We start from the raw sequence: 13,087 nt of genomic DNA on the forward strand, positions 1-13,087 counted from the left end.
CTATAATTGATTTTCATATGACAAGGATTGAAAAGGATTTGCCAGTAGATTGTCGACGTGATTCATGATGATGACTGCTTGTCTCGCTTGCTAGCTAACATTTTGAAAGTATGTTTACATGATCAGTCCAATTAAAGCTACGGTAGATTTAACGTGATTTGACATCATTTTTATCTGTGGCCACCGACCTTGAGCCTTCTTGGATGGGCACTTCTAATGTAAATCTATGGTAACACCCAAGGGGGCATGAACATTCTACCTCTCCCTGTAGATTTTGCAGTGACGTAGTGTCCCCATGAGTGGCAGAACACTGAGCCAATCACGGCGCAACTAGAGAAGATTACCAACCCCTACGCACTGTATTTTCTACTGACTGCCCCTCCACAACAGAAAACACTGAGCTAGACTGAAACACCTGCAAAAAGGAGACCATGTTTGTATGCGGCTTTATTAACTCAATATTAACTCTTTGCAAACTGATATGTGACACATATTAATGCCAAAATAACATGCAAAACAGGCAACAACAAACAATAAATATACAGTTAATGAGCAGTTACTGCCTTTTTGCTTGGTAGGGCAGAGTACCAGTCAGAAGTTTGGAGACATCTACTCATTCAAGGGTATTTCTTTATTTTTTTTATTACTATTTTCTACATTTTAGAATAATAGGGAAGACATCAAAACTAGGAAATAACAGTCATGTAATAACCAAAAAAGTGCTAAACAAATCTAAATATATTTTATATTCTTCAAAGTAGCCACCCTTTGCCTTGATGACAATTTAGCACACTCTTGGCATTCTCTCAACCAGCTTGACCTGTAATGCTTTTCCAACAGTCTTGAAGGAGTTCCCACACATGCTGAGCACTTGTTGGCTGCTTTTCCTTCACTCTGCCTCCCACCATCTCAATTGGGTTGAGGTCGGGTGATTGTGGAGGCCAGGTCATCTGATACAGCACTACATCACTCTCCTTCTTGGTAAAATAGCCCTTACATAGCCTGGAGGTGTAAAGAAACCCCCTTGAAATAGTATGTTTGTCCAAACTTTTGACTGGTACTGTATATATGTATTATTGTTTTTTTTTGCAAAAACAATGACAGGTTTCCACTCTATTTGACATATTTTGCCATGAGGCCGAGAGAAAGTTTTGCTGTTTTACAGCTAACCATGAGGCTGAGAGAAAGTTTTGCTGTTTTACAGCTAACCATGAGGCTGAGGCAATCATTCTAAAATCTCATTTGAAATGAAGTGTGTTTTTTTGTTGTCTTACAGTAGGTTTTACTATGCTCTTATATTTGGTTCCGATATGTACAATACTGTGATTTGTGATCTTGCAGACGTTGATTCAGCAATGATCTCACTTTATTAAATAAGCACCCTTCCCCAGTGTAGCCTGTTCTCTAGTAGAGTAGAGACGGAGCGTAAAAGTAGAAGCTTCGGGCCTTTAGCTGTCAGGAAGAAGGGTCGAGTAAAAGTCGAATCCACAGTAGGGTGAGAATATGTTCCGGATTGTGCGGGACAGTCCTGCATGTTGGTCCTTTGTCCCGCAACCAAACAATCAATGTCCCGCATTTTATCAAAACAATCTAAAACCACTAATTTACAAAAAAATATGATTTATTACGTATTTCAGTTAGGCATTCACATCTGTCTCTTTTGCAGCAGAGAGGAAGAGGCGAAGCAATCGCCAAAATATGTCCAAAATAAGGCCAACGCGTTTCTTTGTGCTTATTTCGGACCTAATCTTTTCGCCTGCCTTTGGGACAACGACTCCCATTGTTAGGACACAGACATGGGCATCTCGTCATTATATACTGATCTCTGTTTGCAGTCCTGTTGCTCTTTAGACAAGATATACATCATATAGGTGTGGTACTGATGATGTTAAACACTTCTCCAATCCTTGTTGAGATCTGATTTTCTGCGCAGCGCAAGGTGATAGGGCAAATGTCGTATCGTCAACCAATCACTTTTGTAAAATCCTTTCGGTCTAAATTCCAAGCTAAACTTGGAGGGGACAGTTAAAAAATAACGCTTCTGACAAAAAGCTACAAAGTAAATAAATAGCCGTATTTGAAAATGTATATAAGGTTATTAAATTGAAAATATATCATGTGATTTTATCAAACTTGTGAGGCTCTCCATGCTCATCAGTTGTTCATCTAACATATTTGCTGCTACGTCACTTAATCCTGTTGTCAAAGTCTCCCATCCTAACTGTTTTACATTCCCTACGACCAACCAGAAACGTTTCCTTGCCCAAGTATATTCCCAGATGTTCACAAAACAGACACACATTTGCTCATTACACACATTACACATTAGACATAATGGTCTAACCATAGGATGGATTGCAGTCTCTCCTTATCCATAAGTGTAAATACCAACATGTAAATAATAATAGGAGTGTAAAAAGTCCTGCTTAGAGGTATCTCTCCAAGGGGTTTGGCCAACCCTGATCTGTTTCCCAAATACTGTGGTTTGAATATGTTCACGTGACATTTGTCATTCTACAAATGATCCCACATTTAAGAAAAATCTAATGAAAATCTTCAGGTGGTTGAGGCTGATTTACAAAACCTTGCCATTATCTTACTCTACATAGGCAAGATATTCTGCAATTATGCCTACCGTTTCTACCTAGTAGCTTGCGCACAATACTAAAATGACAAATCCGGATATTTGAGGCAGGGGCATTTCAATATTGCCTATTCTCATTTCATGACTTAGACAACTGTGAGCTCCAAAAGTATTGGCACTGTGACACTTTCTTGTTTTTGTTTCCTCTCTGTACTCCAGTACACAATGACTTAGTTAAAGTCCAGACTGTCAGCTTTAATTTGTGAGTATTTTCATCCATGTCTGGTGAACAAACCGTTTAGAAAGGACAGCACTTTTTGTACATAGTCCCCCATTGATTAAATCAAGCTTGTGACTCTACAAACTTGTTGGATGTATTTGCTGTTTGTTTTGGTAATTACAGATTATTTTATTCCCAATAGAAATATATGGTAAATAATTGATTGTGTCATTTTGGAGTCACTTTTAAATACGAATATAATATGTTTCTAAAAACTTCTACATGAATGTGGATGCTACCATGATTACGGATAGTTCACGCATGAATCGTGAATAATGATGCGTGAGAAAGTTACAGACGCACAAATATCACAACGGTGAGAGGTTAGCATGTCCTGAGGATATGATATTTGTTTGTTTCTATTTTTTTATTTGACCTTTATTTAACTGTGTTTGTAACGTTCTCACTCATCATCATCCACGATTCATTCAGGACTATCCGACTATCTGTAAAACGTGTCAATGTCCCAAATATTTTGGAGCTCACTCACTGCCCATAAATGCTTACAAAAATACACTGCCCTAATTGAACATTTTTTTTTTTTTTTTTTTTTTCAAAGACACAAGTTCGCATATATCAGATTTCAAATAGCCTAATTAAACCAGCACAATTACTTAGATGTGAAACAATAACAGTATAGGGAATAACAGTAGTATTCTTGCTGTGATAAGAATGATCATGGGATATCTTTTGTTTAGAGGATAATCGCCGCGGTCATTTTAGTGTACCACACTCAGCGTTGTACAACCCCATCACCACTGGGTGGCGCTGCGTTGTATGCTACATTTGAACCACGATAGACTAAAAAGCTGTTACCAGATGCATGTAAATCATTCAACGTAGGCTATGACGAATTGTAGCCTTTTTGAGTGGCATATAGTAAAACAATATTTTGACAGCGTCAAGTTTGTTTATAAACTCATAACAATATCACAAGAAGTAGAAGTAGATGTAACAAGTAGGATGGCTAGTAACCTAGATTCTGACTATAGCCTACACGACGTGATGGAATACTTTTTAACACACATCCATAATATTTTGTTCCTTGCTGACTCTTACAGTGAATAGCCAAATAATTCGTGACTTCTCTCCTCCTCTAAAGGAGCATTTCCTCTGTTACAATGAGCGCTGGTGAAGAGACGCCTTGGCAGAGGAACATGCTGTGTGTGATTCACAAGGGATACTACAGACTTGAACAACTCTGTAATAATGTTGCGCGTCGTAGTGGAATCAGCCAAAGGCATCCCCAAAAAGAAACTCGGAAACCCAGATCCCATAGCAGCGGTAGTGTTCAAAGGTGAGTTATTGTTTTGTTTCCCCTTGCTGTGGCATTTAGCCTACATCTACTCTTTGGTTTCAATGCCTTGATGGTTGGCTATTCTTGAGAAGTTCAAAACATCTGGATCAAAGACGTTCTCCAAATGTAGGCTAATATAAATCAAAGATGAAGACATGCAGAGTTGCTTTCGGGTTGTCGCCTACTTCTTAGTTAGGCTACTTTATAGTTATTTTGATTTTAAAGTCATATTATCCTTTCTGCCCTTTGCTGTCAATGTTGGGTTAGTCGACCAATTTTCTGTCTATCATTTATTCTTTGAACCAACAACTGCAATATTCCACAATAAGATGATATTCTGATGGAATGTGTAGTCCCCAACCATTTAACATGTTCAATAAACACAAACATGATGATCTTTGTATTCAAAGTTGAAGTACTGCATCGTTAACTGTGCGCATGTAAGGGCACAAAACTACTATGAATTGCATTGAAGGTACAACAATGGTACTGTGCATTAGTTCTGAGATTCCCAAACCTCATTTTGCCTGCTTTAAGGCAATGAGTCACATTAAATCATGTTGCCTGTATTGTGTTACACAGAGGGAAAACACATTCCCCTATAAAGGGTTGGAATCATCCATTCTCCCCCTGTCATGAAGAGCTCTGCAGCTGGGTCAATGTGCTTCATTTTTGTATGGATATTTTAGGTCAAGAGTCAGTCCAAGATGCACATTCAACTTTTATGGTTCAATATGTTGCCTCTGTAAGTTGGCTCAATGTGTTACCAGCCCCAGGGACGTTGTAGATATTACTCATTTTAAAACTACCTATATATGTTAAAGGCCCAGTGCAATTAAAAACATGATATACCTGTGTTTTATATATATATATTTCCATTATGAGGTTGGAAATTGAAATTGTGAAAATGATGATAATGCCCTTTTAGTGTAAGAGCTGTTTGAAAAGACTGCCTAAAATGTCAGACTGTTTTGGTGGGGTAGAATTTTGGCCTACCTGCCTACCAGGCAGTAAATTAGTTAAGAGACCAATAAGAAACAACCCTCTCTACCAATAACAGCTAGTTTTCCCCTCCCCACTTAAACCACTCCTAAACAGTCCTTGCAAAATTATTGCTTGAGAACTTTGCATTTTTGCAAAGAAGCTATTTTTGTTTATTTTTTGACCATTTAGTTAAAAACAATCACAGTAACATAATTGTGACCCAGAAATGATTTGATATTCAGATAAAAACGTCTGCATTGGACCCAGAGAAATATATTACATTTACATTACATTTAAGTCATTTAGCAGACGCTCTTATCCAGAGCGACTTACAAATTGGTGCATTCACCTTATGACATCCGTTCCTTCTGTAGCTCAGTTGGTAGAGCATGGCGCTTGTAACGCCAGGGTAGTGGGTTCGATTCCCGGGACCACCCATACGTAGAATGTATGCACACGACTGTAAGTTGCTTTGGATAAAAGCGTCTGCTAAATGGCATATTATTATTATTATTATCCAGTGGAACAGCCACTTTACAATAGTGCATCTAAATCTTTTAAGGGGGGGGTGAGAAGGATTACTTTATCCTATCCTAGGTATTCCTTAAAGAGGTGGGGTTTCAGGTGTCTCCGGAAGGTGGTGATTGACTCCGCTGTCTTGGCGTCGTGAGGGAGTTTGTTCCACCATTGGGGGGCCAGAGCAGCGAACAGTTTTGACTGGGCTGAGCGGGAACTGTACTTCCTCAGTGGTAGGGAGGCGAGCAGGCCAGAGGTGGATGAACGCAGTGCCCTTGTTTGGGTGTAGGGCCTGATCAGAGCCTGGAGGTACTGAGGTGCCGTTCCCCTCACAGCTCCGTAGGCAAGCACCATGGTCTTGTAGCGGATGCAAGCTTCAACTGGAAGCCAGTGGAGAGAGCGGAGGAGCGGGGTGACGTGAGAGAACTTGGGAAGGTTGAACACCAGACGGGCTGCGGCGTTCTGGATGAGTTGTAGGGGTTTAATGGCACAGGCAGGGAGCCCAGCCAACAGCGAGTTGCAGTAATCCAGACGGGAGATGACAAGTGCCTGGATTAGGACCTGCGCCGCTTCCTGTGTGAGGCAGGGTCGTACTCTGTGGATGTTGTAGAGCATGAACCTACAGGAACGGGCCACCGCCAATGCATATACTCCCGAGTGGCACAGCTGTCTAAGGCACTGCATCTCAGTGCTTGAGGTGTCACTACAGACACCCTGGTTTGATTCCAGGCTGTATCACAACCGACCGTGATTGGGAGTCTCGTAGGGCGGTGCACAATTTGCCCAGCATCGACCGGGTTTGGCCGGTTTTGGCCATCATTGTAAACAAGAATTAGTTCTTAACTGACTTGCCTAGTTATATGCAGGGTATATATAAAAACATATATTGCATGTTTTAATCTTGCCACTTTGTGTAAATGCTACAGGTGAAAAGAAGAAAACTAAAGCAATTGATAGTGAACTCAATCCCGTGTGGAATGAAGTAAGTATACATATTAACATTACAATCCATCCTCTCTCTGGCAGTCTCTGGGAATGTTGAAAAAGGTGTTGAGAGTGAAGTTTTGTGTGGAGGAGGATATGAGAATGAATTAGGGAATGAGGCTAAAATGTTGTCCGCTGTGTGCAGTTATTATTAGATAGAGGAATGATAACTGTGAACACTTCCCCTTTGATTTAACGCATTTGTACCCCCCCATGTTTCATAATTTAACTAACATTGGCAAAGTTGCGTTTTTTATGAACTAACTCAATTTGTGGTTGCAGGTGCTTGAGTTCGACCTAAAGGGCTCCCCATTGGATGTGTCCTCCTTTATAGACGTGATTGTGAAAGACTATGAGACGATCGGCAAAGACAAGTACGTACCTGACATGTAGCTACTGTATATGTTTCAAAAGTTTTGTGAGGGAACACACATCACACACACACACACACCTCCTGCTAATCAGACGCTGCTAGTGCTGCTAGGGAGGAGGTGGGACATAGTGTTTTACTCAGTTTGACCTCTGTCATTTGTCAGTCAAAGTGCCCCTCCATTAGAATGTGAACCTGGTCATTACAATACAGTGTCTGGTAAGCACAGGTTATACAGAGAGTGAGTTAAAGGGAACATTCAAACCCTGAGGCCAGTGCTGAGTTTAAACTGAGTTGTAAAAAAAACTAGAGTAAGCACTTCTGCGGAGGGAGATCCATAATGTTCATTAAGGTCAAATCTTCAGGTTACTTGCGTAACCCCGTAGTTCTATGATAATATGAGTGAGCTATCTTACATATGGGGGCATGCCCTTTGGGGCGAGATCATAAGGAAGCTCCAATCACAAAACATCTGTCGTAAACAGACAGGAGGCGTGGCGAATAGTGGGGAACCCCACTTATTATAATGCGTCAAGTCCCGTACTCTAGCTCATTATCAAACATATGTGTTCCTCCTTAAGCATATTGAGATACCCCTCATATTATCAGAGAACAGGGGTTACGCAAGTAACCTTAAGATTTGACCTTAAGGAACATCATGGATCTCTGACTGCAGAAGTGTTTACTCAAGTGCTCTTTCAAATACTTTTTTCGTTATCTCAAATATGGGTATCTCACATGTAGTCTACTCCCATAGCAGTTGACTATATCGGTGGCGAGTTCACAATGAAGTCGGAAAATAACGAGACAAGTCGTGCTGAGGAGAGTGTAGAGAGAGCTTGTGATCTCCGTAAGGAAGAAAACGATTCATGAGCTAGAGGGCGGGGCGCCTTATAATAGGTTGTGTGATTGGAGTGTCCTTGGGACCCCCTCCCGAAGGACTTACCCCATACGTGAGATACAGAAACAAGTTTTTGAAAGAGGACTTAGTTGATCTACAATTACATATAAAAAACTCAAGAGAGAGAGAGAGAGAGAGAGAGAGAGAGAGAGAGAGACCTTTGAACTTCTATAATGTGGGTGGGGGGCACTGGCAGAGTCCAGAATCAAACACAAGCAAAGTAACAGAGCTTGCACAGGCTTGTCACTGGCAGATGGGGGTTTGAGTAAGCTTGAGAACCCTTTGCAGATGTGTGTGTATATGGGTGAGGTTGACTCATCTAGTATGAACACACACTCAATAAGGGGGGGGGTGGGTGGATATAAGGACATCTCCTAGTGACCACCATATACAATCATTTGTCCTGTTGAGGCATTTCGAATCCTCCATATCCAACGTCCAAATAAAATTAAAAAAGCCCAAAATGATATACAAATATGGATTCATACAGTATGTTTTTTTCTGCTAGAGACTAGACAGTAAACTATAGCCTGCTCTTGCCAACTCCATTACTCATTGTCAATCCAAACATGGCATGACATTGATTGACAAGGAGTTGACATGATAGCACAAATAGACGGGCACAGTTAGCAGCAGGGCCTTTGATATCAGCAAAAGAAAGAACTCCATATTATGCTGTATTATTTGACTTCATAGTGTGGAACTGCTTTAGACTCATAAAAGAGGAACTAGCCACTACCCAGTGCATAAATATAGCCAACTAATGTGCTGACAGGTAGTGTGTGTTCTATATTATTAGTCAGTAACAGTCAACTAATTTCCTCAGAGGGAAAATATTCAGCAATGGGTATTTTGCATGTGTCTGCTCACCTTTGAAAAGTCAACTGCCAACTAATTGAGTCAAGAAAAAATGTGAAACGTGTAGAATTCCAAGAGGAATAAAAAACAAAAGACTCAAAGAGCATTTCTCTCTCAGCTTCAGAGTAGCCTGCTTTCAATGCCAAGGTGTGATCTCTACCGCTGACCCTGTAGTTCAACGTCATTTCCAGGACCTCTTTTAACTCATGATTGTTTATCTCTCTGTGTGGGATGACAGATTACTTCAACACTGAGGTGACATAGCCAAGAGGGGAGAGGCATGACAACATCCCACCTTCCCCCCTCTCTCTTCTCTCCTACCCTCTTCTTTCCTCTCTCTCTCCCTCTCTCTCTCCCCCTCCCATCTCTATTCTCTCCTCTCTTCTTTTCTCTCTATCCCCCCTCTCTCTCCCATGCTCTCTTTCAATTCACTTAAATTATCTCTCCCTCCCTCCTTCTCTCTCTCAATTACATTTCTCTCTCTCTCTCTCTCTCTCTCTCTCTCTCTCTCTCTCTCTCTCTCTCTCTCTCTCTCTCTCTCTCTCTCTCTCTCTCTCTCTCTCTCTCTCTCTCTCTCTCTCTCTTGTCTCTCTCCTCCTCTCAGCCTGATACACAAGGCCAGACTACAGGCATGCTTGTGGTAGATGCTAATTGCTCCCAGCGGTTAGTCTTTCCTCGTCCTCCCTTTTCATGATTCTTTCCCCTCGTCTGTGGGATCGAGTGTTGTTCCTCACTACAGAGCACAGATGACATTTTTCCCAGTGTTCTCCGGGGAAGGCTCTAATGATTGCCAAAATAAGCTATGCTAGGCTGATGTTTGTCATTGTGACAGCTTATTAAGATCACTCAGTTACAGGAAAGTCGTCTTCTCGCTACAATCCTATCACTTTGTTTTTCTTGAGCCCCTCCAGTCCAGCACAAGCAATGGGCCTCAATGGTATCAACAATATGTTGACATATACACACTTCTTTAAATTGTGGCTGCATGGCACGGTGGTGGCTTTGTAAACATAACGGGAATAACTGAGATTAAGCAATGCAACATGATTCTTAATCATTGCGTAATAAAGAACCCTTGGTACCTTTCTAGTTAGTCCTCAGTTCCCCCATAAGGGACTTTCATCAGATATGTGTGGTAATTATAATTGCTCTATATGACTTGATGCTAGGTTTGTCAATTCTGAAAGATTACAAATGAGAACTGGATACTGCCTGGATTAGTCAAAAAAGTAATATATTCATACATATAAAATTTCATACATCATTGTTGTCAAGAGAATTATGTTCTCGATGTTCATAAACCCAATTCAATTAAGTGCTCAGCCTGAAACCCAGAATTTGTAGGAAACTGGTTGAAATGAATCAGACGGAGGCCCAGCTACGATAGTCAGAAAGTTTATTTACGAGAGCGCTGCTCTGTTGTACAAAACAATTCATTTACATTTACATTTAAGTCATTTAGCAGACGCTCTTATTTGATACTGGCTTATCCCGCACACACATTCACCCTCACACACGCACACACATTCACCCTCACACAGGCACACACATTCACCCTCACACACGCACACGCACACACATTCACACTAACACACCCATATGCGCACACTTTCTCACCAACCTTAGCACACAATGCCCTGCTACGGGATTCCGTGAGACTTACCCCCCCTCCTCCCTCAAGATAGGGAGACTGGGAAGTACTCTCAGTGGCCCCAGCCAAGGTCGGCCCTGAATCTTGCTCAGACAGTCTGTCTGTTATTCAAATAAGGTTTATAGACATATTGTACAGACTATGGTCATACATAATTCAAATCAATTTCATACTCATACGATTATACGGCTTCAGGGTTCAGGGTGGATTATTCTAGTCATTCATATAAATTCCCATCAACAATTGTACACAAACAACAGAGGAAATCTACACCTCTTTATGCAGTAGACCAGCAAGTATAATACATGCATTTATTTAAGTGATCTGGGAATGATATTATTATGTTACTGTATGCGTTTCCACAAGAAAGATTCATGTCACATACATACAGGTGGTGCTCATGACTTTTGACCTCTATTCCAGATTTATTGGCTCAGCTAAGATCTCTCTCCTAGACCTGGCTCATGGTCACACCAAGTCCCTCCCAGCAAAGAACCTGTCCCTGGTCAATGAGAAGAAACAGGACACTGGGGTGAGTTTCTCTATGGCTACACACTTGTGTCATTGAGAATGAACAGCTTCAAGAATGAACAAGATTTATAAACATGTATAAGCATTTATAATTGACTTATTCTTAAAAGTAAACAAAGCGTAACCAATAATACACTTTATTGTTGTGACATTGTCAAGAGGTTCGGTGCTTTTGGCTTAACGGCTAATGTGTTGGGTTGACAATCGCTGGACCCGGGTTCAAGTCCTGGTCAGAACTAACACACAAATTCCCTACATTGGTGTAATAAGTGGGATGGCGCCCATAAGGTCATCGGAAAGGCGAATACACATGAAGGACTTGGAATAAAGAAGCTTGGGGAGATGTTCTCCTGAAGGGAGGGGCTAGTGTAGCGAGTATTTCGCTACACTACAAGCATTTCGCTACTCTCGCATTAACATCTGCTAACCATGTGTATGTGACCAATACAATTTGATTTGATTGGAGTAGCGACCTTAACCCAACACCTAGGGACCTCGTCAAGAGGTTCAGGTCTCTTGGCGTAACCGCTAAGGTGTTGGGTTGACAGTTGCTGGACCCAGGCCTGAGTCCCAGTCAGAACTACCCCATGCATATAATAACTAGGTTAAAACGTCTTGATCACTGACCATAATATGTCAATGTAAAATAATGCAAGTTAAAGTTGTCAATACATTGAAGCAGCATGTTGACATTTAATCCCATCTTTTTTTAGGCAACCATTAATTTGATGATTGGTTATGAGCCGCCAGCTAGCACAGCTCCTAACCCTAACAATCAAACTGATGAAGACCCGTCGTATGGGGACACAGGTCAGTTTAACATAACAAATATGTGCACGCCATCCTTTGTTTTGGTTAAGCAAAATGGCGTCCTTCTCTCATGAGATCAGTTCCAATGTCTTTGGTATGCCAGTAATGTAAATCAACTCTTATACATGTCGTTTGGGAAAGGTATGCAGCTGTCTCAGTGGTATGTTTGGGTTTGGTATTGCAGTGGTATCTTGGTTCCCAGATTTGTATGTTTGTTAGCCAACTCCTCGTCGTTCAATGTCCTGTAATGAGCAGTTGACTAAAGTACAGACAGATCTGGTAACCAGGGTTGGGGCACACAACAGGAAGCGTTTGAAAACGGAAAACAAAGGTTGCATTTCTTATTGGGCAAGTCCTAGGTAGTCCCTACCTGTTTCAGAGTTTTTTTTCTCACCATTTGGTCTCTAATGAATACTACCCAGATAACCAGGCTAGTGGGGTGGTGTGATGTTGTGGTTTTAGGCTTTGGTTGGTAGGAAGTATTGGAGTGGTTCTGGCTTGTCTGTGTTCATGACACAAGTGAAAGGCTGCTTGCTGTTTATGGAAATGGAGGATGCAAATTGAAAAGACAAACACCACTTACGGCCTTTGGCAGACTTTGCCACGAGGAAACAGAATCAACCGAACATATTTTTTAGTACGTTCCATCGGGGGCTCGCTTTTGGAGTCAGGTCCGGGAATGGTTGTTATGTCATAATATCAGGTTACAGATGGACCTGCAAACTGTTTTGTTAGGTGATCTGAAAAACCACGATCTGTCAATGGGAAATATAATTTAACTCCTGGGTAAAGTATTTATTTATGGGGCAATATTGGTAGAAATGTTACGAACAGGGAGGTTCAGGACTCTCATAAGACATCATAGTAAAATGGATGGATGTATTGCAAAAGGAAATAGCAAAATGGCATTATACTGGGAAAGATGGGTGACTGTGGACATCGGAGAGTTGGAGTTCAGATTGAATGGTGGATTGGCGCTGTGGGTAAAAATCCAGCACTTGAGGAAATTAGGAATGTTTCTGTATGTCTAATTATTTAGCTACAGGTACTGTAGATATGAGGGGAAATAGCTGTAAGTAGCAGTAGAAGTTTTGTTGTCTCTTAGTTTACTCTAATCAGGGTAGAGATGGTAGGGTATGAATGTTTTTAATGTATATTTGTATATTTTTTAAATATACACACGACACAGGTACACTCAGCAGACAATATGCTGAACACAAGTCACCTGGACCAGAAGTCCCCACAATAATCGTAAACTAAAATGTTTTTACCAACTGGGGATATTTTGTAGGTCCCCACAAGGTCAAATTCTATTTCTAGG

At 41.1% G+C, this 13,087-nt stretch overlaps 1 pseudogene; it reads left to right on the forward strand.

Moving 5' to 3' along the window:
* The first annotated feature begins 3,702 nt into the window (after positions 1–3,702).
* The window catches only part of LOC118384158 (myoferlin-like), a 48,076-nt pseudogene continuing 38,691 nt past the window's right edge, over positions 3,703–13,087 (forward strand).

This window comes from Oncorhynchus keta, chromosome 32 (assembly GCF_023373465.1).
Source record: "Oncorhynchus keta strain PuntledgeMale-10-30-2019 chromosome 32, Oket_V2, whole genome shotgun sequence".
NCBI lineage: Eukaryota > Metazoa > Chordata > Actinopteri > Salmoniformes > Salmonidae > Oncorhynchus > Oncorhynchus keta.